Genomic DNA, 27,087 nt, shown 5'->3' on the forward strand with positions numbered 1-27,087 from the left:
CTATATTTTGGAAGAGTTTGAGAAGGATAGGTGTTAGCTCTCTTCTAAATGTTTCATAGAATTCGCCTGTGAAGCCATCTGGTCCTGGGCTTTTGTTTGTTGGAAGATTTTTTATCACAGTTTCAATTTCAGTGCTTGTGATTAGTCTATTCATATTTTCTATTTCTTCCTGATTCAGTCTTGTAAGGTTGTGCATTTCTAAGAATTTGTCCATTTCTTCCAGGTTGTCCATTTTATTAGCATAGAGTTTCTTGTAGTAATCTCTCATGATCTTTTGTATTTCTGCAGTTTCAGTTGTTACTTCTCCTTTTTCATTTCTAATTCTATTGATTTGAGTCTTCTCCCTTTTTTTCTGGATGAGTCTGGCTAATGGTTTATCAATTTTGTTTATCTTCTCAAAGAACCAGCTTTTAGTTTTATTGATCTTTGCTATCGTTTCCTTCATTTCTTTTTCATTTATTTCTGATCTGATCTTTATGATTTCTTTCCTTCTGCTAACTTTGGGGATTTTTTGTTCTTCTTTCTCTAATTGCTTTAGGTGCAGGGTCAGGTTGTTTACTCGAGATGTTTCCTGTTTCTTAAGGTGGGATTGTATTGCTATAAACTTCCCCCTTAGAACTGCTTTTGCTGCGTCCCATAGGTTTTGCGTCATCGTGTCTCCATTGTCATTTGTTTCTAGGTATTTTTTTATTTCCTCTTTGATTTCTTCAGTGATCATCACTTCGTTATTGAGTAGTGTATTGTTTAGCCTCCACGTGTTTGTATTTTTTACAGATCTTTTCCTGTAATTGTTGTCTAGTCTCATAGCATTGTGGTCGGAAAAATATACTTGATACAATTTCAATTTTCTTAAATTTACCAAGGCTTGATTTGTGACCCAAGCTATGATCTATCCTGGAGAATGTTCCATGAGTACTTGAGAAAAATGTGTATTCTGTTGTTTTTGGATGGAATGTCCTATAAATATCAATTAAGTCCATCTTGTTTAATGTATCATTTAAAGCTTGTGTTTCCTTATTTATTTTCATTTTGGATGATCTGTCCATTGGTGAATGTGGGGTGTTAAAGTCCCCTACTATGAGTGTGTTACTGTCGATTTCCCCTTTTATGGCTGTTAGTATTTGCCTTATGTATTGAGGTGCCCCTATGTTGGGTGCATAAATATTTACAATTGTTATATCTTCTTCTTGGATCGATCCCTTTATCATTATGTAGTGCCCTTCTTTGTCTCCTCTAATAGTCTTTATTTTAAAGTCTATTTTGTCTGATATGAGAATTGCTACTCCAGCTTTCTTTTGATTTCCATTTGCATGGAGTATCTTTTTCCATCCCCTTACTTTCAATCTGTATGTGTCTCTAGGTCTGAAGTGTGTCTCTTGTAGACAGCGTATATATGGGTCTTGTTTTTGTATCCCTTCAGCCAATCTGTGTCTTTTAGTGGGAGCATTTAGTCCATTTACATTTAAGCTAATTATTGATATGTATGTTCCTATTCCCATTTCCTTAATTGTTTTGGGTTCGTTATTGTAGGTATTTTCCTTCTGTTGTGTTTTTTGCCTATAGAAGTTCCTTTAGCATTTGTTGTAAAGCTGGTTTGGTGGTGCTGAACTCTCTCAGCTTTTGCTTGTCTGTAAAGATTTTAATTTCTCCGTCAAATCTGAATGAGATCCTTGCTGGGTAGAGTAATCTTGGTTGCAGGTTTTTCTCCTTCATCGCTTTAATTATGTCCTGCCACTCCCTTCTGGCTTGTAGAGTTTCTGCTGAGAGATCAGCTGTTAACCTGATGGGGATTCCCTTGTGTGTTATTTTTCCCTTGCTGCTTTTAATATGATTTCTTTGTGTTTAATTTTTGACAGTTTGATTAATATGTGTCTTGGCGTATTTCTCCTTGGATTTATATTGTATGGGACTCTCTGTGCCTCCTGGACTTGATTAACTATTTCCTTTCCCATATTAGGGAAGTTTTCAACTATAATCTCTTCAAATATTTTCTCAGTCCCTTTCGTTTTCTCTTCTTCTTCTGGAACCCCTATAATTCGAATGTTGGTGAGTTTAATGTTGTCCCAGAGGTCTCTGAGACTCTCCTCTGTTCTTTTCATTCTTTTTTCTTTATTTTGCTCTGCATCAGTTATTTCCACTATTTTATCTTCCACCTCACTTATCCGTTCTTCTGCCTCAGTTATTCTGCTATTGATCCGATCTAGAGTATTGTTCATTTCATTTATTGTGTTTTTAATCGATGCTTGATTCATCTTTAGTTCTTCTAGGTCCTTGTTAACTGTTTCTTGCATTTTATCTATTCTATTTCCAAGATTTTGGATCTTGGAAATAGAATCTTGGATCAGCTTTACTATCATTATTCTGAATTCTTTTTCAGGTAGACTGCCTATTACCTCTTCATTTGTTAGGTCTCGTAGGTTTTGATCTTGCTCCTTCACCTGCTGTGTGGTTTTCTGTCTTCTCATTTTGCTTATCTTCCTGTGTTTGGGGTCTCCTTTTTGCAGGCTGCAGACTCGTAGTTCCCATTGTTTTTGGTGTCTGTCCCCAGTGGCTAAGGTTGTTTCAGTGGGTTGTGTAGGCTTCCTGGTGGGGGGGAACTAGTGCCTGTGTTCTGGTGGATGAGGCTGGATCTTGTCTTTCTGGTGGGCAGTTCCACGTCTGGTGGTGTGTTTTGGGGTGCCTGTGGCCTTATTATGTTTTTAGGCAGCCTCTATGCTAATGGGTGGGGTTGTGTTCCTGTCTTGCTAGTTGCTTGGCATAGGGTGACCAGCACTGTAGCTTGCTGGTCGTTGAGTGAAGCTGGGTGCTGCTGTTGAGATGGAGATCTCTGGGAGATTTTCGCCACTTAATATTATGTGGAGCTGGGAGGTCTCTTGTGGACCCGTGTCCTGAAGTTGGCTCTGCCACTTCAGAGGCACAGCACTGACTCCTGGCTGCAGCACCAAGAGCTTTTCATCTACCCGGCTCCAGATCCAACGTGCAGCACACAGAGCAGGGGGCAGGGTCCCCAGATGGGAGGTCTAGTGCAGCTCAGTGAAATCTTGATCTGTGAGGCTGAGAGCTGGAGACGGGAGAGCTTGCTCCTTGGCCCGGCCGGCACTGCCCGGCGCTGCCCTGGGCGGAGCCTCCGCCCCGCCATGCTCCGGAGCCACTGCCGCCTCGACGCCACACCACTGCTCCCTCCCGGATCTTGTTTTTTAATATTTGTTTTATTTTATTGATTGATTTTTTTCTTGTTTGTTTGTGCCGGGTCTTAGTTGCAGCCGCTGGGCTCCTTAGTTATGGCATGCAAACTCTTCGTTGCGTCATGCATGTGGGATCTAGTTCCATGAACAGGGAATGAACCTGGCCCCCCTGCATTGGGAGTGTGGAGTCTTTAGCCAATGCACCACCAGGGAACTCCCCTGGATTCTTTTTTCTGATCCATTTATTCCAGGGTCATAAACACCTTTAGGCTGATGCTGTGTGAGGCCTATTCTTTGAGCTATCCATTTGGTTCCTCTCAGCTGAGTTGCTAGGCGAGTCTGGCTAGGTGTTGAATGATAGACCAAAACTGGAACTTGATCCAGATATGGCAGCAGCAGCTCCTGATCCAGCTCCGTCCTGTTGCCAAAGCCAGCCCAGTTGGACTGAGACTTGTGAGGCAGGCAGATGTTATTCGAAGTGGGAGACATAAGCCACTTTCCAATATTCCGGGGTTGAGTGTGTGATCTGTGTGCTGTTTTGACAGTCTTCCAAACTCATTCTTTTTTTATTTTAATTAATTAATTTATTATTTTTATTTATATATTTTTGTATTTTTTAAATTTATTTTTTATACAGCAGGTTCTTATTAGTTATCTGTTTTATATGTATTAGTATATATATGTCAATCCCAATCTTCCAATTTATCTCACCACCACCGACCCACGCCTTGCCCCTCTTTCCCCCCTTGGTGACCATACGTTTGTCCTCTACATCTTTGTCTCTATTTCTGCCTTGCAAACCAGTTCATCTGTACCATTTTTCTAGATTCCAAATATGCATTAATATAAAATATTTGTTTTTCTCTTTCGGACTTACTTCACTCTGTATGACAGTCTTTAGGGCCATGCACGTCTCTACAACTGACCCAATTTTATTCTTTTTTATCTCTGAGTAATATTCCTTTGTATATACTTACCACATCTTCTTTGTCCTTTCATCTGTCGATGGGCATTTAGGTGGCTTCCATGACCTACCTATTGTGAATAGTGCTGCCTTGAACATTGGCATGCATATGTCTTTTTGAATTATGGTTTTCTCTGGGTATATGCCCAGTAGTCGGATTGCTGGATCATGTGGTAGTTCTATTTTTAGTTTTTAAGGAAGCTCCATACTGTTCTCCATAGTGGCTGTATCAGTTTACATTCCCACCAGCAGTGCAAGAGGGTTCCCTTTCTTCACATCCTCTTCAGCATTTGGTGTTTGTAGCTTTTCTGATGATGTCCATTCTAAGCGGTGTGAGGTGATACTTCAATGTAGTTTTGATTTGCATTTGTTTAATAATTAGTGATGTTGAACAGCTTTTCATGTGCCTCTTGACCATCTGTATGTCTTCTTTGGAGAAATGTCTATTTAGGCCTTCTGCCCATTTTTTGTTTGGGTTGTTTGTTTTTTCAATATTGAGCTGCATGACCTATTTATATATTTTGGTGATTAATCCTTTGTCTGTTGATTCGTTTGCAAGTATTTTTCCCATTCTGAGGGTTATCTTTTCGTCTTTTTTATAGTTTCCTTTGCTGTGCAAAGCTTTTAAGTTTCATTATGTCCCATTTGTTTATTTGTTTTTAAGGCTGCATTGTTCCTTTGCTCACTGATGAACATATAAAAGTCAGGAGTTTTTTATAATATAAAACGTCAAAGTAATGAACACTCCTGTGTGAGCACCTTTGAATATATATGCTTTGTCTCAGTTAACTTCACTCAGAATGGAACTTCTGCATCAAAGAGTTTATGCCCTTATGTTTCTGTGGATATTGCTACACTGTACCAACTTATGGTTGTTCATGCAGGAAATACGTATTGAGCATCTGTTATATTTAAGCACTGTGCTGAGTGCCAGCAAAAAGACTTGTGAAATTTTGTGAGTGAAGAGACTTGACCTGCCCTTTGTGAATTCTAACAGTCCAGAGTGGGAATAGGTATTCGAGTTTCATAGTCTGCATGTAGAATTAAAACTCTGACAAGTGCCAAGGAGAGGAACATGGTACCATGAGAGCATATTTTGGGAGGATTTGATCTCATCATGGAGATTAGAGAAGGTTTATTTAGGGATGTTTCAGCTGATATCTGAAGGATGAGTAGGTATTAAACAGATCGGGACGTTGGGGAGAGATTTCTGAGCATAAGGAATAGCAAAAGACCTTATAAGAGGAAAGCATATGCTGTGTTGGAGGAACTGGCCAGGAAGGTGGGGCTGTTGGGGGAGCATGTGATTATAATGGAGCTACAAGTGTGGGGTAGGAGCTCAATTGTTCAGGCTTATGTTTAAGGTTTCAGACTTTAAGAGTAATAGAAAACCATTGAACTTTTTTTGTTGAAGGTGAGTGTGTGGAAGATACCCAATTGCACTTTCAACCTATCATTTTGCTACCGAGAGGAGAATGCACTGCAGGGAGAAAGAGTGGAAGAGAGGAAACAAGTTAGGAGACTGTTGTAGAAATTGGGCATAATGGTGGCTTGGACCAGGGTATGGTGGTCAGTTTAGTGGAAAGAAGTGGACAGATCCTAGAGGTATGTAGCAGTATCATTGTTAGCACTGGTGGTGGGTTGAGGATGAGGGCGAGGGAGAAATAGCTGTCAGTGATGGTGATTCATAAGTTTTTGTCTCCTATGGTTGGTTAGGTAGGGTTTTGTAGATATGATGTTAATATTTATACTAATTTTTCTTTTGTTATTTGTTGGTTCTTGAGGAATACTCTGTCCTATTAAATCTCCTGTTTATAGTGTACAGAGCATTTTCACCGAAACTGACTGTTCCATATTATCAGATAACTTTTTAACATCTGCCTGTTAGGTCTTGTATTTTATTCTCTTTCATTTATTAATTAAATTGGTGTATTAATGTAAATAATTATATTAATAGATTTTCTACAGTTGTGTTATCCTTTCGTCCTTGGAATAATGCCTTTTTCTAGTCATGGTATATATCATTCTTTAATAATTATTGATTAGATGTGCTGATATTTTCTTACGATTTTTATATCGATATATGTAAAGCAAATTTGGACCTTTTTACAAAAACTTGATTGTCTTTTCTTTTTATTTACAAATGACTCGCATTGTGTTGTTTTGTAGATATTTGATTGATGTAGAAGGCATGTGGCCAGATGATGCAATTGGACATAAGTATAAGGCTTTTCACTACTTTTCCGTTTTTATAAAATTTGAAGGTAGAAGTGTAGGGGAATTTCTCAAATTTTGGAAAAAGAGAAAAGTTTGTAATTCATTTCTTCTGACATAAGATAACCTTTTACTAAAAGTTTATAAAGGGATGTATCTGTAAATAGCGAGATATAACAGCCTGAATAATTAGTGGATTTCAGCATTTTTTCTTTTTTAAATTTATTTAATTAATTTGTTTTTGATATTATATCCACTGCACAACCAAGGAAGTCCTTTTTCTTTCTTCCTTCCTTCCTTCCTTCCTCCCTTTATTTAAAGCTCCAAGTCTTTTAAAATATATGACTTCTTAGTAACAATCTGCAGTTCATATAACCAAGGGGTTTATAACTTCTCCTCTAAAAGTTATATTCCTGGAACTCCCCTGGTGGTCCAGTGGTTAAGACGCTGTGATTCCAATGCCGCAGGATTGGGTTCAATCCCTAGTTGGGGAGCTATGATCCCACAGGCTGCACAGCCAAAGAAATTTTTTAAAAAGTTATATTCCTGTATTATTGAATTTAGTGGTTTAGATTTTCCTTTTTTTCTATTTTTTTCTTTGCTGTACACGGGCCTCTCACTGTTGTGGCCTCTCCCATTGCAGAGCACAAGCTCCGGATGCACAGTCTCAGTGGCCATGGCTCACGGGCCTAGCCACTCTGCGGCATGTGGGATCCTCCTGGACTGGGGCACGAACCCGTTTCCCCTGCATCGGCAGGTGGACTCTCAACCACTGCACCACCAGGGAAGCCCTTGACATAATTATTTTGAACTCGGATAGTGCTGATGGTTGCACAGCATTGTGAATGTCTTTAATGTCAATGAACTGTATGCTTGAAAATGGTTGAAATACTACATTTTGTTTTATGTACATCTTACCATAATAAAAAAACAGATGAACGAACAGCATAAACCAGAATTAGGTAAGATGATAGAACTCAGGACAGAATTCAAAATAAAAGAAACAAAATTCAGAAAAGCCGATTAAATTTAAAATAATACAAGAGTGGGGACTTCCCTGGTTGTCCAGTGGTTAAGAATCTGCCTTTCAATGCAGGGAATGCAGGTTCGATCCCTGGTTGAGGAACCGAGATCCCACATGCTGCAGGGCAGCTAAGCCTGCACACCGCAACTACTGAGCCTACGTGCTGTGGAGCCCACATGTCACAACTAAAGAGCCCACGAGCCACAAGAAAGAGCCCACGCACTTCAATGAAGAGCCCACGTGCTGCAACTAATACCCAACACTGCCAAAACTAAGTAAATTAAATAAAATAATACAAGTGAATGAACATAATGGATAATGCCTTAAGAGAAACAAACAAGAAAAGGAAAGATTTTTAAATCGAAAAGAAAATAAAAAGTATTTTAGAGAAATGGCAAACATAAAAGATAGGCAGAAAGGAGTCAGGACAGCTCTGAAAAGAGTAATATAAGTACGTATAAGAACCTATTATACCATGAAAGTGACATTTCAAATGAGTGGGACAGATTAGTCCGTAAACTGTGATACATACATGTTGAGGTATAAATAGTTCTCTGGAAGGTTCCATGGCATGGCAAAAGCAGATGCATCTGAGGAGGGAAATGTGTGGCTGGGGAACGTGGGAAAAAGGATGACTTTTCATTGAATACCCTTGTGTACCTTTTCTAATGTTCTGTCATGTGAATTTATTACCTCTGAAGGTCACCTGTGTTCAAACCCCAGTTCCCCCAGTTACTAGCTCTTAATCTTGGGCAAACTCTTTACACTCTCCAGGCCTCTTTATCTGTGAAATAAGGTCAGTAACTTAGCCTGGTGCTGCCTGGCACAGAATCAACTGTCAATAAATGGAGATTATTAGTGTAAAAACCCGAAATGCCCATCAATGGATGAATGGATATTTTAAATGTGGTGTATATGTGAAATATTACACAGTCATAAAAAGGAATGAAGTACCGACACGTGCTACGACATGGACGAACTTGAAAACCTTATGCTAAGTGAGAGAAGCCCCACACAGTGGTCACATTTGTATTATTTCATGAAATGTCCAGAAAAGGCCAAACCATAGCGACAGAAAGGAAATGAATGGTTGCAGGGACTGAAGGAGGAGGGGATGAAGAGGGCCAGCTGATGGTTACAGGGGCTTCTTTTTGGAGTGATGAATACGTGATGGGTTAGATGACGGTGATGGTTGCATAGGCTTGAGAATGTACGAAATGGCACTGAATTTGCAGTCTCAGAGGGTGAATTTTATGGCATGTGAATAACATCTCAAAAAAATAATTTTGAAAATGAATATTGCCAGTTTTCCCATTTTCACTATCCACTATCCACTGTTCAAGCCGCCATCTCTCCCTTCTCCCCACGTCATTCCTTTTGACGCCCACTCCTGCCACTATCTCCCAGCCTTACTCCCTCGAGCTGCCCCACGAGGCCTCTCAGGGAGCCCCTGAACCGCTGGGCGCCTGCGTCCTTTGGCTGTTGGAGCCGTTGTCCTGTGCCCGTGTCCCCACCGCTCTCACCCACGACAGTGGATGCTTCCGGCGGATTTTTCTCGTGTGTTTCAGTTGATGGTGATGTTTTCAGAAGGTGGCACGCCCCCTGATCAATGAAGGAAGCCCCTCAAGTTAATACTTACGCCTGTGCAGAAGCTTGATCTCATCCACCAGTAACCTCAGCATGCTGTGCTCTGAAAGCCACGTTGGATGCCTGCAGGCACTTGCAAATATTGAGGACTTCAGAGGCATTTGGGCCTCAAATTGAGGCCTTGTACCTCCACATGTGATGTGACCTCAGCCCTTTGCTGCACCTCTCCTAAGTGAAGTGGCACAGGAATACTGGCCTTGCCTGTCGTTGCCAGGCTTAACTGAATAGTGCATTAGCTGCCCTGGTGCTTAGGTGTTGAGTATATTGTGATTTGCATTCCAGGCCCTATTCGTTTCCCTCCTGATGCAGCACTTCCCTTGGCCCTGCCCCTATCGTCAGCTGCCCCTAGGATAACTCTGAGCCCTAGCCACCTCTCTGGGAGATTTCCCTATACCCCCACTATAATCACACCTGCATAAGGCAACTCAAACCTTTCAGACATGTGTCCTGAACCTCTTGTTTTCTTAAATACCTCTGTGGTGGTTGTGAGACTTAAGGCCAACCTCCCCAAGAGACTTTTTCTATTTCTTCTAGTAAACCTAGACTCACCTTCCATCATCTTCAGCTCTACTCACATTTTGTTCTTTCAACCCTGACCTCTGACCCTGCTTTTCACTTCTGCCCTTTCACCCTCACTCCTGCTTCTTTTCATAATACAGGAATCTCAACCATCCTGGCCCTGGGCCACGTTCCTTCCTCTTTCCTCACTTTTTACCCCTTTCCTCCCCTTTCCTTCATTCTCCCATCCGACTTTCAGTCCTTCCTTTCTCATGCAGACTTTGATTCCAACCCCATCAAAAACAAAACCAAACAAAAAAAGCGCACCCCACAGTTATCAGCATCTCAAAATTCAAAAGGTTTATTACTCATCTATTAATTCTATTATATTTACTTATTCAGTTTTATTGTTTTAAAATAAATCAAAATAAATAGAGCAATTTATACCTATCTTATTTATATAAGGAAGAACAGCTGGTACCCCAGGCGGCACCAACATTCCTAGCAGCTCTTACTATAAATATCCGTAGTAGTAAGCAATTTCCATTTCTTTTTGCCTCTCAGTGAAAAACTGCAGTTTCCCCAAAGAGGTGTATTTGGCAGCATTCACACGTTCTTGTTGAGCCCGCCTCTTCATGGCCTCCCGCTCTGGTCTGTGCTCTTGTTCGATGGGCTTTGACATGACTGGCTCAGAAACGTTGGGTTCCCTCCATGGTCTTCGTTGCTTGCTGAAGTCTTGGAGTAGAAATGCGGTTTGGAGCTTGGGTGGGGAGTGGCACTTAGTCACAGCAGGGGGAACTGGCTCCCGCTGGAGAGAGGCACAAGATGAAGTTTTGTAGGGTGCAGGCCTAGGAGCAACAGACTGAGGGACACTAGGCTGGGTATGGTCGGTCCAACCTGGATGGGTTGGGTTGGTCACAGTTGGCTGAGCTGGTTTGGCAGGACCTGGCAAAGAGGCAGGAGCTGGCTGGGATGAACTGGCTACAGCAGGTTGAGCTGAGTTAGGAGAGGCAGACTGGGCACGGTCCGCCTCAGTAGGCAGATGTGAGACCAGAGACTGTGGCCTCCGAGGAGCAGGTCGAGCTTGAGGCTTGTCCCAGGCAGAAAAAGGCAGAGGTAGCAACTTGACCTTCCCACGAGGAGGCAAGTGATACTGGGATGGAGATGGAAACTCTTTTTCAGCACTGCTGTCTGGTTTCTGGGTTTTGACTTGAGGTTTCTCAGGGCTCTTACCCTCACGAGGGGTATGCTGCCATGGCTGGCTTGGTGGGGGTGACTGGGGGTCTTTAGGGTTGCTTGAATTTCCCAAGACCCGACAGGAAGAGAGCCCAGTTTTCTTGTCATTCTTCTCCCCCAGTGCATGAAAAACCTTCACAGACTCCAGCATGCACATACCTAGGGAGGTTCGGGGCTTTTTAAAGCTCTCTTGGATAAGCTCAGTTTGGTGTTCCTTCCGCTTCATCTTTGAAATTGTTGGCTTCTCTTCTGCCATGACTTTGTTCCCTAACTGCTTATTCTCTTCAGCCTTCTTTCTTCCCCTGGCCCTTGTGGTCTTTTCCTGCCCATGACTCTTAGTTTTGCTGATCTTTCTGGATGCAGTTTTCTGAGGTTTGCCTTTAGAATGCCTGGCTGTGTTCACAGGAGACCTGTCACAGACTGCAGCATTGCATGGAACCACTTCTCCCCCTAACAGGCACTCTGGATTCTTTGGCTGGATTTTGGCCTTGGGAGCACCACTGATAGGCTCAGAGGCTTTATGTTTGTTCTTCCTGGGTTGATCAGAGGGAACCTTTAGGACACTTGGCTTTTCCTGTACCTGATTCATGTTAAGATGAATGGCTCTGGTATCTTTGGCTTTCATCACGTCGGGACGTTTGGATTGATCAAGACCTTTCAAAGAATTAAAGATATATTAGTAAAAATGCATAACAAGCAACAAAATTCAATCAATGTGAATGTATAGGTAGGCAAATTATATATAGACAAGTATTTCAGCTGAAACTGGTATAAAGCAGACAGCCAAATAATAAGTGTAAAAGTATTTCATTATTGTGCTCATTCATATTTTTACCCAGCAAGTAACAGGTATTAAGCCTGGTAGAAATATATATTTCAAAGAATAGAAATATATCATAAGCAGAAAGGAAGCTTAAAAAGTATCAAGAAGGTTTTTGTATTTTTCCTAGAACTTAGATTATAATCATCTTCAACATCCAAGAAGATGACATCCCAAAACCTAGAAAAACCATCATCACTTGAATCCAATTAAAAAAGATTTTCAAATGTAAGAAAATCCAAAGGACTCCACAATATTGTTTTAGATAAATGCAGATTTTTTTTCCCACGCCGCGTGGCCCTGGCAGTGAAATCGTTCAGTCCTAACCACTGGACCGGCAGGGAATTCCCTCAATGTGGAACTAGAGATGTGGGGCTTGACTTTTTCTTTTCCTTCTTAGGTAGCTAAGATCTAAAAACGAACGGTGGCTGTTGATCAATGTGCTCTCTGTGTTAGGAGGGAAAGAACTGTAAAGACGAAAAGCAACCTTGCCGTAGAACCTACATATCACACAAAGGAAATAGTCCTTCTGATTCAACTTAGAAGATATCATTTAAAATTTGTAATTGTTAATATGTCTACATAGTTTAAAAATGAGAAAGAATAAAACATTGAAAAGCAGACCCCTACATAACCACTTTGGTTTCTTGTATATAGGAAGCATCATTACTAAAACATATTTCTAAAATGTTGATATTCAAAAGTATCAAGTGCCAACTGTATTCAGAGAGGCAATAAAAGCAAAAAACACTGAGTATGACTTTTCTGATAGTCTGCCTTTCCTGGTGCTACCCTGTTCTGTGCTTACTTTCCTCCTTAGTCTGTTAAAATAAGGATTTGCTACAATCCACTTTGTTTTGCGCTGCTCTGAGCAGAATTCACTCTATGCTGTTTCTGCTTTAATTTAAAATCTTTGGTTCCCATCAACATTCCATTGCAAACTACGTTTTACTTGAGAGCTCCTCTATGCTTTCCCTCTTCATTCTTATATTTTTTCCTATCACTTGGTTCCTGTCAGTCTGGGCTGATGAAAACGATCCTAAAGTTCCTTACATTTGACTCTGGGCCTCCCTACAGCCCAGTACTCTCCATCCTCTCTCCCTATTTTCTCTTTTCAACTAGTCGAAATATTAGTGGAGGGAGACCATTAGAGATGGAACATCTTGCTATATATTGCTAGTTTTCTATGTCACCTGTCCTTTCTATGTTTCTGTTGAAACACTCTTGAGAAGTCTCTGATATCATTTTCTACATGGGTACCCTTTAAGGCTCAATGTTAGAAAAGAAAGGGATCAGAGTGATCAACCAATGTAGTATCCTAACCTAACAGAGAAGGAAAAAATCAGGCGTTGTGAGACAGTCAATGATTTGTCCAAAGTCACACAGATAGTAAATGCCACAGTCAAAAGTGAAATTAGGTCTCCAGACTTGTAGTTCAATACTTTCCCTCATTATTCCATGCTAGTTTGAATCTACTACTAAATTTAGGGGCAAAATTAATCTGCCGAAAAACTTTAAAAAGTTTCTTTTCTTACCTGACATGGTCAGAGAAGAAGAGGAAACATCACCTGCAGATAGAAGGGATGAGGAGACAACACCAGAAGATGTCTGAGTGGCTGCAGCTGAACAGTACAAATGTCACTGGATACTGGTCACTGGTCACTGGTCCATTGTGATGATCCGACTTTATTTATGACAACTCCACGGAAACCCCAAGACTCTACCAAGTGGTAGTAGGTTTGGTAGGAGAATGATGTGACAAAGCAGGCAGTTGAAAGATATGAGATAGCCAATGGGGAGGTCCGATCCCCAAGAGGAAGGTGGGGATGGGTGGAGAGGGTGTAGGAGAGCTAAAACGCCACCTAAATTTCTTAGCTCTGGGGAGGAAATCCTAGAAGACAGATTTACCTCCCCCAGGCTCTTACATTAGGGAAATCATTGCAACATTTCTTACAGACGTTCATTAATATAATTAACTAACATTTACTTTTATTCTACAGAGTATTATATTTTATGTATCATATACTTAGAGCTATATATATGTTATTTAATTAATATCCTTAGGAAGGAAAGAGCCATCTGGTTTGAACTATTACAGTTGTTCTGAAATCATATCTGTCTAACTAGTGGACTTATAGCAGCTTTTAAGGAGTAAAAGGAGGAATTCAGAAGCTCTTTTTGTAACTTGGTTAAAGAGTAGCGTGAAGTTTGTTGGGTGTACCTTGTGGGGAATGTTGTGGTCCAAGGCTCTTCTCTTTTAGTTTCTTCTCCTTGACTCCTAACTTCCTTGGGCTGGGCTAGGCTGGGACAGGTTGCAACTTACATTTCTCTTTTGCTTTCTTTTTTTTTTATTATGGGAATTGTTTCTAGGACAAGCCTTGATGTTACTTTCTTACCCTCATGGATGTTACTTGCTCTCAACTTCCAGCAGCAGGAGTCTTTTTTTCAGTAGTGGATGCTTCTTTCCACAACTTAAAATATTATGTTTTATTTATTTATTTATTTGGTTGTGCCAGGTCTTTTTTTAATTTTTTAATTTTTTTATTTGTTTCTGCTTTATAACAAAGTGAATCAGTCATACATATACATTTGTTCCCACATCCCTTCCCTCATGCATCTCCCTCCCTCCCACCCTCCCCATCCCACCCCTCCAGGCGGTCACAAAGCACCGAGCTGATCTCCCTTTGCTCTGCGGCTGCTTCCCACTATCTCTCTACCTTACGTTTGGTAGTGTATATATGTCCATGGTCTTAGTTGCACCTTGAGGGCTCCTTTGATGCGGCTCACCAGCTTAGTTGTAGCATGCAAACTCTTAGTTGCAACATGCATGTGGGATCTTGTTCCCCGACCAGGGATCAAACCCAGGCCCTCTGCATTGGGAGCACAGAGTCTTAACCACTGCACCATCAGGGAAATCCCTTTCCACAACTTTCTATCTAATAAATTTAGAAATAGATACAAAAGGAACAGGTGACATCAGTAAAAATGGTGAAGTTCCTCCAAAAAGTCTCTCCTCCATAAAAGCAAACTGTCAGAATCAACTTGGATCATGTTGGATATGCATCCATGAATGAACAATCATGTCACTTTTTAAAGTCTGTTGGTAATTAGTCACTACACATCTCTTATTCAGTTCATTCATCGACAGCAAAGAATGTAGCTGTGTTGCTTCCTTGTCTTCCAGTGATAAACCCATGTGACATTAAAAAAAAGATAATTGAGAATTGGCCCACAAAATGAAAGTGCAGCAAATAAATGAGAAGTGATAATGCTGGAAGTGAAATTCAAATTGAGCATACATGGAGTCGTATCATGAGAAAGTTAACACTTCTGTCTTGAAAGAGTATAGATATGCAGCCAGAAGGACTTAGTGAGGGCAAGCTTATCCACATAACTGAGGAAAGTGGCTGTCAGCAATAACTTCACATAAAAGGAATTCTCAGAGAGATTTCGTGAGATTGAAAGTGCAAAGAATAAAATGTTGGAAGGTGATCCAAACTTAGAAAGGAGTATGACCATTCACCAAGACTTAGAGTAGATGCTTGCTCCATGTTACAAGACAAGAAGAGAGAGGCAAGCACTAGTCAAACTACTCTTGATAAGCATTTTACAAAGAAAGAAATTTAATTCTTAAATCTTCTAAATGCTTTGGATTTCAATGTACTAAATAAATATTAGTTTTACTAGTTTTTCATTTCCTTGTACATTTATAATTGTAGGAGAGTTTTTAATGTTTTAACAAAACATTTGTCATGGAAGAGTGGTAATTTCCCCCATTGATTATTATTATTATTTAAAGATATTTATTTATTTGTTTATTTATTTTTGGCTGCGTTGGGTCTTCGTTGCTGTGCGTGGGCTTTCTCTAGTTGCGGTGAGCGGGGGCTACTCTTTGTTGCAGTGCGCAGGCTTCTCATTGAGGTGGCTTCTCTTGTTGCAGAGCATGGGCTCTAGGTGTTTGGGCTTCGGTAGTTAGAGTATGTGGGCTCGGTAGTTTTGGCTCACGGACTCTAGAGCGCAGGCTCAGCAGTTGGAGCGCAGGGGCATTGTTGGTCCACGGCATGTGGGATCTTCCTGACCAGGGATCAAACCTGTGCCCCCTGCGTTGACAGGTGGATTCTTAACCACTGTGCCATCAGGCAAGCCCCTCCCCTCACTTGATTATTAAGATCTCTTTGCATGGTTTCAAAGTGCAGGATCATGTTTACAGCCTGGCACTACTGTGCAAAGCGAAGATTTCTTATATATTAAAATTTAGCATACTGTGATTATAAGCACGTGAAAAAGCAGCATTTCAAAGCAATGCTAAAGGATAGGTACTTCACAAAAGGAAGCTGAGGGACATCCCTGGTGGTCCAGTGGGTAAGACTCTGCGCTCCCAATGCAGGGGGCCTGGGTTTGATCCTTGGTCAGGGAACTAGAATCCGCATGCATGCCACAATGAAGAGTTTGCATGCCACAGTGAGAAGTGTGCATGCCACAACGAAGATCCCTAATGCCACAACTAAGACCCGGTGCAGCCTAAATAAATAAATATTTTTTTAAAATTACTGTTAAAAAAAAGGAAGCTGAGGAAACTGGCAAAGGATTTAGAAAACCTGTGGCTGTTGTCTGCTGTCCATGGTCAACATGTGGTTAAGCCAGGATATGAATATAGGCAAGCTAACTCTAGAGAATGTGCTCCTCACTAGTATACTATATTGCCTTCCTGTGGTAGGTATCCAATATATGTTTTCTTCTATAAAGAAAATGAATTTTAATTCATAAAAATTAAAATTTTGTATATTAGGAAAGAACATATATGAAATTAAATGGCAAAGTACAGACTGGAAAAACATATTTATAACACCTGACACAACAAGGGGGTTAATATACAGGACATAGTGCCTTAGTTAACATGTCAGCAGGCTTTGGAGCTGGCAGACAACAATCCAAATTGTAGCTTCATCACTTACTACTTACGTGACCCTGGGCAAGTTACTAATTAATCTTTGCAGTAGGTTTCTCATCTGGAAATGGGCACAATAATAGTACTTACTTCATAGAGTTGCTGAGAAGATAAAACAAGATAACATATGTAGAGCATCTAGCACGGGGCTTTGCTGTGCTTATATTAGTACTATGCAAAGATTATTATAAATCAATAAGAAAAGAATAATGAAAACAATAGAAGAACGGACAAAAATACATAGAGAGCAGTTCATGAAGAAGAAAAACAGTTGTTCAAAATACTAAATAACCAAAGCAATGCAAATTAAAATAAAAAGCATATAATTTTTCTTCACAGTAAACTAAATGCCCAAGGTTGGTAAGAGTTTAGGAAATACATAATAAAGGGAGTGAAAACTGATACATCCTTCCTAGAGGGCAATTTGGCAGAGTGATGAAGTGATTTTAGGAACTTAGTCTAAGAAAAGAAAAAGGTAGTCAAGGATATATGCATGCGGATTTTTTTGTTTTTCTTTTTTAGTTCATTTATTTATTTATTTATTTATGGCTGCGTTGGGTCTTCATTGCTATGCACGGGCTTTCTCTAGTTGCGGTGTGTGGGCTTCTCATTGAGGTGGCTTCTCTTGTTGCAGAGCATGGGCTCTAGGCGCACGGGCTTCAGTAGTTGTGGCTCGTGGGCTCAGTAGTTGTGGTTCGCGGGCTCTAGAGTGCAGGCTCCGTAGTTGTGGCGCATGGGCTTAGTTGCTCCGTGGCATGTGGGATCTTCCCGGACCAGGGCTCAAGCCCATGTCCCTTGCATTGGCAGACGGATTCTTAACCACTGCTCCACCAGGGAAGTAACTGCATGCGGATGTTTATTATAACGTTTGTAATTTTCAATACGAAAATTTGTAAACAACCTTAATGTCCATCTGTAGAGGGTTTTAGATGAATAAAAGTTATGAAATTCCTTACAGTGTAATACAATGCAGCCAATAAAAATAATGGTTAAAATGAGGATCCGCCTTGTTCCAGTGACCATTATTTCCTGCTTGGATTCCTCCTTGCCTCCAGTTTCTCACCCTGTCAACTCATTCTTTACGAAGCTGCCAAAGGCACATCTAATCATGTCACTCCCTTGCTTAACCCTCTCATGGCTGCTCAATGCAAAACCCTCAAAGAGCCTCCAAGGCTGGAGGCTTAACCTCTTTCTTCCCTTCACACTCCAGTTAACATGCTTCTCAGCTGGCCTTTGTACCGTTATTCTCCCTAAGGATTTAGCATTTCTCTGAGCCACTTTGGTTAGAATCATCCTGTTCTTTTAATGAAACCTTTCATTTCTCCTTTGGAGCACTTACGTAAATGTTATTAAATGTTGTTTATGTCATTATCTGTTTAATATATGTCTTTTCCATGAACGGTTAAATCCCAAGAGGGCCAAAATTATCTGTTTAGCCACGGTTTTACCCATTGCACCTAGTGGTTCTGATGCTTGCTCTTCAAATATTTTTTGCCCTTTTTTGCCTTTGAGTATGACTTCTAAGTTTTGGTTGAAAGCTAGACATAACGTACTCGGTAAAAACAACTGAGGTAAATAGGCCTTTAATGTGAGTTTTTATGTTTTAGGAATTAAACTGTTTACCATTTGTTGCTAGTCATAGGTGCCAGAAGCTATCATTTCTTCCGGGGTCCTTTGTTTTCTTCAGGGGTTTCTTTTTTTCAGTTTATTTTGTGTTCCCTGCTCTCTTTGGGGTTTCCTTGAGACTTCTTCATTAAGATCTGAGACTTGAAGTTCTTTCCGTTGAAATCCCATTTTGATACAGGAGCCCTATTAATGCAGTGGAAGGGGAATGTAGGGGAAGGGGAAGTGTCTACAGTTCTGTGATTAGATCTCAGCCTGTGTCCCTGGGATTTAACCTTTACAGGTGCTTTTCAAATTATATTTCCCATTAGGTAAGAGAATGCTAGAGGGAGCTGGTGTTGGGTACTTCCTTTCCTCCACATGGAAAGCTCAAGAGCACTAGATATGGGGACTTCCTTTCTCCAGGCTAGTTACGATCTGATAGAAACTAGGGTGGGCGCTCTGGTATAACAGTCTCCCTTGAGGGAAGGCTTCCTTATGGAGAACAGACTGCGGGGGGGCTGTTGCTCTTCTTCTGTCTCTGCCAGAAGTATGAAGGACTTTTCTTTGATCTTCACCCTGAGATCATGGTGGGACTCCTGGTGGCATAATCCATGAAAGGATGGAGGGCCTTGTAAGACTGCCCCCTCCGCTGGAGTTTTCAAGCATGTCCCCAATGAGCCTCCAGAAATTCATCAATTGCAGTTTAAGTTTTGCTCCCCAGATCTAGGCTCTAGCAGAGTCCTGTGATTTGTGAAAATGAGATTCTCTGTATTCACTTATCTAGTTCCTGTGGGGGTGATAACTTGCCATGTGATCTCAGTTCTCTGACGGGTTTAAGAATGGTTGATTTTCAGTTTCTTCAGCTTTTCTCTTAATGTGATGACAGGACTCATGATCTCTAAGCTCCAAACATATTGGACCACAAACTGGAAGTCTTTTAATCTTTTATAATTAAAATTAATGTTTACTTCTTTCCTTTGCAGATAGCTCCCTTTCATCTTGATTTGTTGGAAAAGGGAAGAGATGCATTCATGGAGTCCTTCTGCTTTCTTTAAAGCAGAATGTCACAGATTGCTCCAGGAGCTGTCACATCCTAGAATTAAAGCTTTCCTTGTTTGACCCATTCCAGAAACTTTGATGCCAAGCCCATACTCTTTAGAGGAGATATGTATGTAGGTGATTTGCCTAGGACTCTAAAAGTAAAAAAGTAGAAAATAGAAAAGAGATTTGCTGCATTAGAAAAGACTAGTGTGTAGAGTGTGGGCTCCTGTTGTACACTTGGGATGACCTAGCCCCCTCCAAGTCAGAGGTGGGTGAGAAGTAGCAATTCCAACAGACAAGGATGATCCTCCCTATTTATCCCTACCTTGGGCTCATTTTATCCTGGGCTGCATCACTTAAACTGAAAACACACTTTTAATATTCAGGGGTCAGTCCTTGTAGCCATCACATTGTGCTATTCTCCACACCCTATGAGTGGGTCCACAGGAAGCTGTAAACAGGTCTGGCTTTCCATGTCACCACTCACACAAGCCAGTGCTTTTCCACACTTGATCTGCAGATCACAGACACGTGAGGGTTATGCAAAAGAACAAGAACAAAGCTTTCTTATAAGTTATGAAGACAACACAAGGGTTCTGGAAGGAAAACAGGGAGAGGGGAGGAGTCAGCTACAGGCAACAGGGGGCATCCCCTTGTTTCAGGACTGAAGGGGACGAGGCCAGGGCCTCTTGTTTACTGTCCTGAGGACTCTGAGCGCTGGGATGGGACAACAGCCTCAAACCATCCACCTTTGGGGGGAAGACTGCAGGCCGGGGGTGGGAACGGAATGCTGTATCTCTGGGTGCCCAGTTTGCTCCAGGATTACAGATGTTAGGGCTAAGTCATCCATTTCACATCGAAACAGGTTCCAGACGAGGCCCGGCCTGGGAGGACCCTACCCAAACTTATTGACTCAGGCCAACTTTCTCCTCTTACACCCCAAGGTAATGAATCTCGGCCTGGAGGAGAATGACTTGGTTGATGTCCCAGTGGTTTTATGTCCAGCCAAGCACCTTGCCGTAACAGCAAGGTGGCAGCTTGCTGTGCCCACTGTGGAGGTGAGGCTGCTAGGAGTAGAGGCCGGAACCAACACGCCCCTAAAGGCAGCCTTGGCTGGGCATGGGCTGCGCCCTCTGCTTCAAGTAGGGGGGCCCTGCCTGGGTGTGCCCCCAGGGATGTGACTTAAGATGGGAGCAGTAATGTCCTCAAACCGACACTTATTCTTATTGCTGGGTCCCGTGGTCACCATGGGGGTAGCTCTGGTGAGGAGGGCCCCAGAGTTCAGGCCCATGCTTCCCCCATTGCTGTGTGTGGTGCTCGGGGGCCCCCTGGTTCCTGCTGTAATGCTGAGAGCTGGAAAGATGCAGCTCAGGTCTTGGGCAGCCACTCTGCTCCCAAAACCCAGCTGGGTGCTGGCATGGGTGCCCAGGGTGGAATTAAAATAAGGATTTGCTAAAATCAACTTTGTTTTGACCTGCTCTGAGCAGAATTCACTCTATGCTGTTTCTGCTTTAATTTAAAATCTTTGGTTCCCCTCAACATTCTATTGCAAACTACGTTTTACTTGAGAGCTCCTCTATGCATTCCCTCTTCATTCTTATATTTTTAACTATCACTTGGTTCCTGTCAGTCTTGGCTGATGAAAACAATCCTAAACTTCCTTACGTTTGACTCTGGGCCTCCCTACAGCCCAGTACTCTCCATCCTCTCTCCCTATTTTCTCTTTTCAACTAGTCGAAATATTAGTGGAGGGAGACCATTAGAGGTGAAACATCTTGGTATATATTGCTCATTTTCTATGTCACCTGGCTTTTCTGTGTTTCTGTTGAAACACTCTTGAGAAGGCTCTGATTTCATTTTCTACATGGGTACCCTTTAAGACTCAATATTAGAACAGAAAGGGATCAGAGTGATCAACCAATATAGTATCCTAACATAACAGAGAAGGAAAAAATCAGGCGTTGTGAGACAGTCAATGATTTGTCCAAAGTCACACAGATAGTAAATACCAAAGTCAAAAGTGAAATTAGGTCTCCAGACTTGTACTTCAATACTTTCCCTCATTATTCCATGCTATTTTGAATCTAGTACTAAATTTAGGGGCAAAATAAATCTAACGGAAATCTCTAAACTGTGTCTTTTCTTACCTGACATGGTCAGAGAAGAAGAGGAAACATCAAATGCACATACAAGGGATGAAGAGACAACACCAATGGATGTCTGAGTGGCTGCAGCTGAACGGTGCAAGTGTCCAGTACAAAGGTCACTGGTCACTTGTGATTATCCAAATTTATTTACAGACAACTCCACGGAAACTCCAAGACCCTACCAAGTGGTAGTAGGTTTGGTAGAAGAATGATGTGACAAAGCAGGCAGTTGAAAGGTATGAGATAGCCAATGGGGAGGTCCGATCCCCAACAGGAAGGTGGGGATGGGTGGAGAGGGTGTAGGAGAGCTAAAACACCACGTAAATTTCTGAGCCCTGGGGAGGAAATCCTAGAAGACAGATTTTCTTCCCCCAGGCTCTTACGTTAGGGAAAACATTGCAACATTTCTTACAGACTTTCATTAATATAATTAACAAACAGTTACTTATATTCTACAGAGTATTATATTTAATGTATCATATACTTAGAGCTATTTATATATCTTATTAATATCCTTAGGAAGGAAAGAGCCATCTAGTTTGAACTCTTACAGTTGTTCTGAATTCATGTCTGTCTAATTCGTGAACTTATAGCAGCTTTTAAGGAGCAAAAGTAGGGATTCAGAAGCTCTTTTTGTAACTTGGTTAAAGAGTAGCGTGAAGTTTGCTGAGTGTACCTTGTGGGGAATGTTGTGGTCCAAGGCTCTTCTCTTTTAGTTTCTTCTCCTTGACTCCTGCCTTCCTTGGGCTGGGCTAGGCTTGGCCAGGTTGGACTTACCTTTCTCTTCTGCTTTCTTTCTTTTTTTTCCCATTTTGGGCATTGTTTCTATGACAAGCCTTGATCTTGCATTCTTACCCTCATGGATGTTACTTGCTGTCAACTTCCAGCAGCAGGAGCCTTCTTTTCAGTGCCTGATGCTTCACAGAATAGACTCTGCCCATTGGAAGCAAATAGCAGAGAGCTAGGAGACAGAGCTGGTTGCAGACCTTTCCTCTTCCAGCCTTTGGTTGCAATTTTTTTGCCCATAATTTGCTACCTATGTTTCCTTGGGTCACACTGGCATCCTGCCATGCAGCTCTTTTATATGTGAGAGATATTCTGAATACTGTCCCTTTTTCTTTGCACAAAAGTATGTACAGTGTGGCAGTTACTGTAATCTCCTCCCCCTTTCAAACAGCCACTCTAGAATCTTGGACCTCTAGGATTCTCTGTCTTGTATGCTTGGGGGCAAGGCCAAGCTAAATGAAGAGGAGAATAATTAGAGAAGGAAGAGGACATTGCTGGAGAACTGGGAGCAGATAAGGTGAAAGGACCCAGGAGAAAAGAGATTCATGTAGATTTGTTGGTTTCTGTGGGAAACAGGTAGACACACTTTGGCCGCATTTTGTATGACCAGAACAGGCAGTCATAGATATAAGTAGCTCGATAGTGCAGCAACTACCGTGAATTCTGAACACTAAAGGGAACAGTCTTACATGTATTTCTCATTTTGTTTTATGTCATATTACCTTCTTAATAGAATTCACTGGTATGTTTGTAGAATACAGATTTTTTTAATGCTCTGGTTTTGTCTACATTGTCATTTCCTTGTCATATTTTTAAGGACTCCAACATTGTAAGACATATTGCATGTTTTTCTCGTGACGATTGTTTATCTTGAAGCATCATGAACGAACTTGACCTGTTGGATTTTGTGGAGAAAGTTTAAAAAGGGTCTGTGAAAAAGGCATTGTGATGAGTCGCATAATGCACCCAAGTGTAAGGAGCAGATATCTCCCATCAGCCCAACGTGGCCTGGATTGCCTCTGTTTTAGTTCCCGTGGTTAGTGCTTTTCTCCCTAACCACTCTTGTGACTGTGATACTGTGAGTAAGGGCTGAGTTGCTGTTGATTTATATGTGAGGTTAGCTGGTTTGAGGGAGGAAATCTATGGATCCAGTTATTTTCCTTAGTGGTAAGCTTTCAGGGAGGGGTGCAACGATTGATCTTCCTGGGGACTTTTCTAGTACCATGAAGATATTCCATAGATGGGACCTCCAAAGACACACATTTAATTTTTAGGCCTGTTTTTCCTATTATGAGATATGAGTTGTTTCACTGATGGGGATGATGCTTATCTGAGAAGAAATTGTGAAAGGTGTTGTTGTATAGAGATGTGGCTTAAGCTTTTAAGTTTTTCGCAAGGTTTTTCCCCTAATCTTCCTACTTCAGATGGCCTACTTACATGATACTAATATGTGATGTGAGGCTAACAACTTACTAAATACCTTCAAGCCAGATCATTGTCTCTTTTCTCTATATTTCCATGGAAATCAAGGGACCCATAGCTACTGCAGGTTACGGTGGGTAGTGTGAGATTGGGGGAAGTGTGGTAATGCACAATTTGGTATCAGTAAAATGTTTACATATTAAAATATTCAGTTCCAACATTCAATTCTATTGAGGCAAACCCTTAGTTAGGCTTTTCCTGGTTCTGATCCTATGTAACTTATTTTCTCTCCTTAGTTCCAGGCATTTAACTGTTGCTTGCAGGCTCAGCTTCATCTTAACCTCTAAAAGAATCTTACATGTAGGGGGAAGAAACTAAAGAGCTCTATTTCAACACTTAGGAACATCAGGCCCTACCCTGACCTAAACCTTTATTCTTAGAGTTAGGGTATTGTCTTCTGTATACCCACTTCCTGCATTTTGAACCCATCAGGTTAACTGAGACATGTCTTGGTGTAACATCCCCAGTTCATCTAACCCCTGAGGCTCTCCTTAATTCTTCCCATTGTCACATTGTGATTTAATTAAATACTGGAATCCCTCAAACCCTTGCATGGTACCTGAGGCCCTATGGGATACTCATCGATTTTGTTAGTGTCAAATAGTTAGCTGTCTGATTCTCCAAATATCCCTTTCTCCTATATTTTCCATCCCAGCATACTACATACCCATTAAGACATTGTTTCATCTCATGTTGCACCCACTCCCATCGAGAGGCCTACTCTTTGCTACTTCCCATACTTTCTGGAAACCCTGTTACGGCCAGGTCTGGATTTTTTTGTGTTCCCACCCAAAGCCTGTATCTTTTAGCAAGCTGGAACTATAAGGCCAACATAGATTTTCTAGTTTCTGATAGATTTATATCACAATTTGTACATTGTCATGTCTATAGATATTTCTATCAGTTGTACTTTTTGGCCATTACATGCCTGTTGGATATTTTTCATAAATTGCAAAAGAATATTTTATGACTTAGCACCAAATTGAATGTGCGTAATTGTAAGTTTGTAAACTATGTTGTTCTCACTTGTATCTTTTCTTTATCCAAATAGTAGTTTACTACCATTGTCCCATTTGTAATTATGTGGAAGCTTTCAGAATTGTAAATAAATGCTTGTGGAATGAAACTTGGTTAGACTATGACTGTGCCAGAGTGCACACATCACCAAGGGGATGGAAAACAGGAAGGAACCACCTCACACCAGAGGGCCCATATCACCAAGATGATGAAGCACCCAGCAGGATCCACTTCACACCAGAGGGCCTAAATCACCAAGGGGATGGGAACCAGGTAAGAATGACATCACAGAAGAGTGCCACATCATAAAGGGGATGAGACACCAAGCTATATCCACCTCACACCAGTGGGCCCACATTATAAAAATGTGAGGAAGCCATGAGGTTCCACCTCACACCAGAGGGACCAGATCAACAAGAGGATTGGTACCCAGCAGGATCCACCTCACACCTGCGGGCCAACATCACCATGCCAATTGGATCCAACAGGTGCTACCTGACAGCAGAGTGCCCACATCATAAAAGGCGAGGAACACAGCAGGGACCACCTCACAGAAGAGGGCCAATATCACCAAGGGGATGGGAACAAGGTAGGAATGACCTCACAGCAGAGGGCCCACATCATAAAAATACGAGGAACCCAGCAGTTCTGACCTTACAACAGAGGGCACACATCACCGAGGCGATGAGGAACTCTTTAGGATCGACCTCACACCACAGGGCCCACATCACCAAGGGCATGGTAACGAGGCAGCAGTGACCTCACACCAGAGCACCCACATCATAAAAAGTTGAGAATCCAAGAAGGAGGGAACTCATACCAGAGGGCCCACATCACCATGGTAAAGAGGCCCCCAGTAGGATCCAACTCACACCAGAGGGTGCATATATCACAAAGATGGGGACCATGCAGGAGTGAACTCACACCAGAGGGTCCACATCTCTTAAGGGGATGGAATCCTGGCAGGGACCACCTCCCACCAGATGGCCCACATCATAAAATGGTGAGGAACCCATCAGTTTTGACCTCACACTAGATAGCCCACATCATCAAGAGGATGGGAACCAGGCTGGGGCCACCTCACACCAGAGGGCGAACATGATGAAGGAGATGAAGAACCCAGCAGGATCCAACTCACACCAGAGGGCCCACATCACCACAGGGATGAGTCTCCCAGCAGATTCCACCTCACACCAGAGGGCGCCCATCACCAAGGGCATGGGAACCAGGAAGGAATGACCTAACACATGAGGGCCCACAACATAAAAAAGTGAAGAACCCATCAGATGTGACCACTCACCAGAGGGCAATGTCACCCAGTGGATGGGAAACCACCAAGATCCACCTCACACCAGAGGGCCCTCATCACAAAGGGGTTGGGAACCAGGCAGGAGCTACCTTACAGTACAAAGACCACATCATAAAACGTGAGGAACCCAGCAGGAACCATCTCACACCAGATGGCCCACATCACCAGGGGATGGGAACCAGGCAGGAGTGACCTCACACTAGAGGGCACACATAACCTAGGGGATGGGAACCAGGCAGGAGTGAACTCACACCAGAGGGTGAATATCATCAAGGGGATGAGGATCCCAGCAAGATCCACCTCATACCAGAGGGCCCACATCACAAAGGGGATGGTAATCAGGCAGAAACCACCCCACACCAGAGGGCCCACACCATAAAACGTGAGAAACCAAGGAAGAGTGACCTCGCAGCAGAGTGCCCTCATCAACAAGGGGATGGGAACCAGGCAGAGTGACCTTACCCTAGAGGGCCCACATCACCAAGGGAAAGTGCATCAAGAAGGAATGACTTCACACCAGAATGCCCACATCACCAAGGGGATATGAAACAGGCAGAACTGACCTCACGCTAGAGGGCCCACATCATCTAGGGGATGATGCACTCAGCAGGATCCACCTCACACAAGAGGAACCACATCACAAACGGATCCGCACCCAGCAGGATCCACTTCACAGCAGAAGGCCAACATCACCATGGCAATTGGAACCAAGCAGGAGCTACCTCACAGCAGAAGGCCCACATCTTGAAAAGGTGAGGAACAGCAGGGACCACCTCACAGCAGAGGGCCCACTTCAGCAAGGGGATGAGGCAACCAGAAGTATTCACCTCACACCAGAGGGCCAACATCACCAAGGGTATGGGAACCAGGTAGGAATTACCTCACATCAGAGGGCCCACATCTTCTAAATGTGAGGAACACAGCAGTTCTGACCTTACACCAGAGGGCACACATCACCAAGACAATGAGGAACCCTTCAGGATACACCTCACACCACAGGGCCTACATCACCAAAGAGATGGGAACCAGACAGATTGACCTCACCCCAGAGGACCCACATCACCAAGGGGATATGAACCAGGCAGAACTGACCTCACGCTAGAGGGCCCACATCATCTGGGGGATGAGGCACTCAGCAGGATCCACCTCACACCACAGAGACCA

At 42.3% G+C, this 27,087-nt stretch overlaps 1 pseudogene across 1 annotated transcript in view; it reads left to right on the plus strand.

Annotated features, from left to right (window-relative positions):
• Positions 1-8,959, plus strand: part of LOC309795883 (RNA/RNP complex-1-interacting phosphatase-like) — a 79,244-nt pseudogene extending 70,285 nt beyond the window's left edge. Inside the window, exons 6-7 of the transcript in view lie at positions 6,319-6,421; positions 8,795-8,959. The product of the transcript in view is annotated as an RNA/RNP complex-1-interacting phosphatase-like (transcript). The remainder of the gene's footprint in view (positions 1-6,318; positions 6,422-8,794) is intronic.
• Positions 8,960-27,087: the final 18,128 nt, after the last annotated feature.

Source organism: Mesoplodon mirus (genome assembly GCF_964341445.2).
Source record: "Mesoplodon mirus genome assembly, chromosome: 20".
Classification (NCBI taxonomy): domain Eukaryota; kingdom Metazoa; phylum Chordata; class Mammalia; order Artiodactyla; family Ziphiidae; genus Mesoplodon; species Mesoplodon mirus.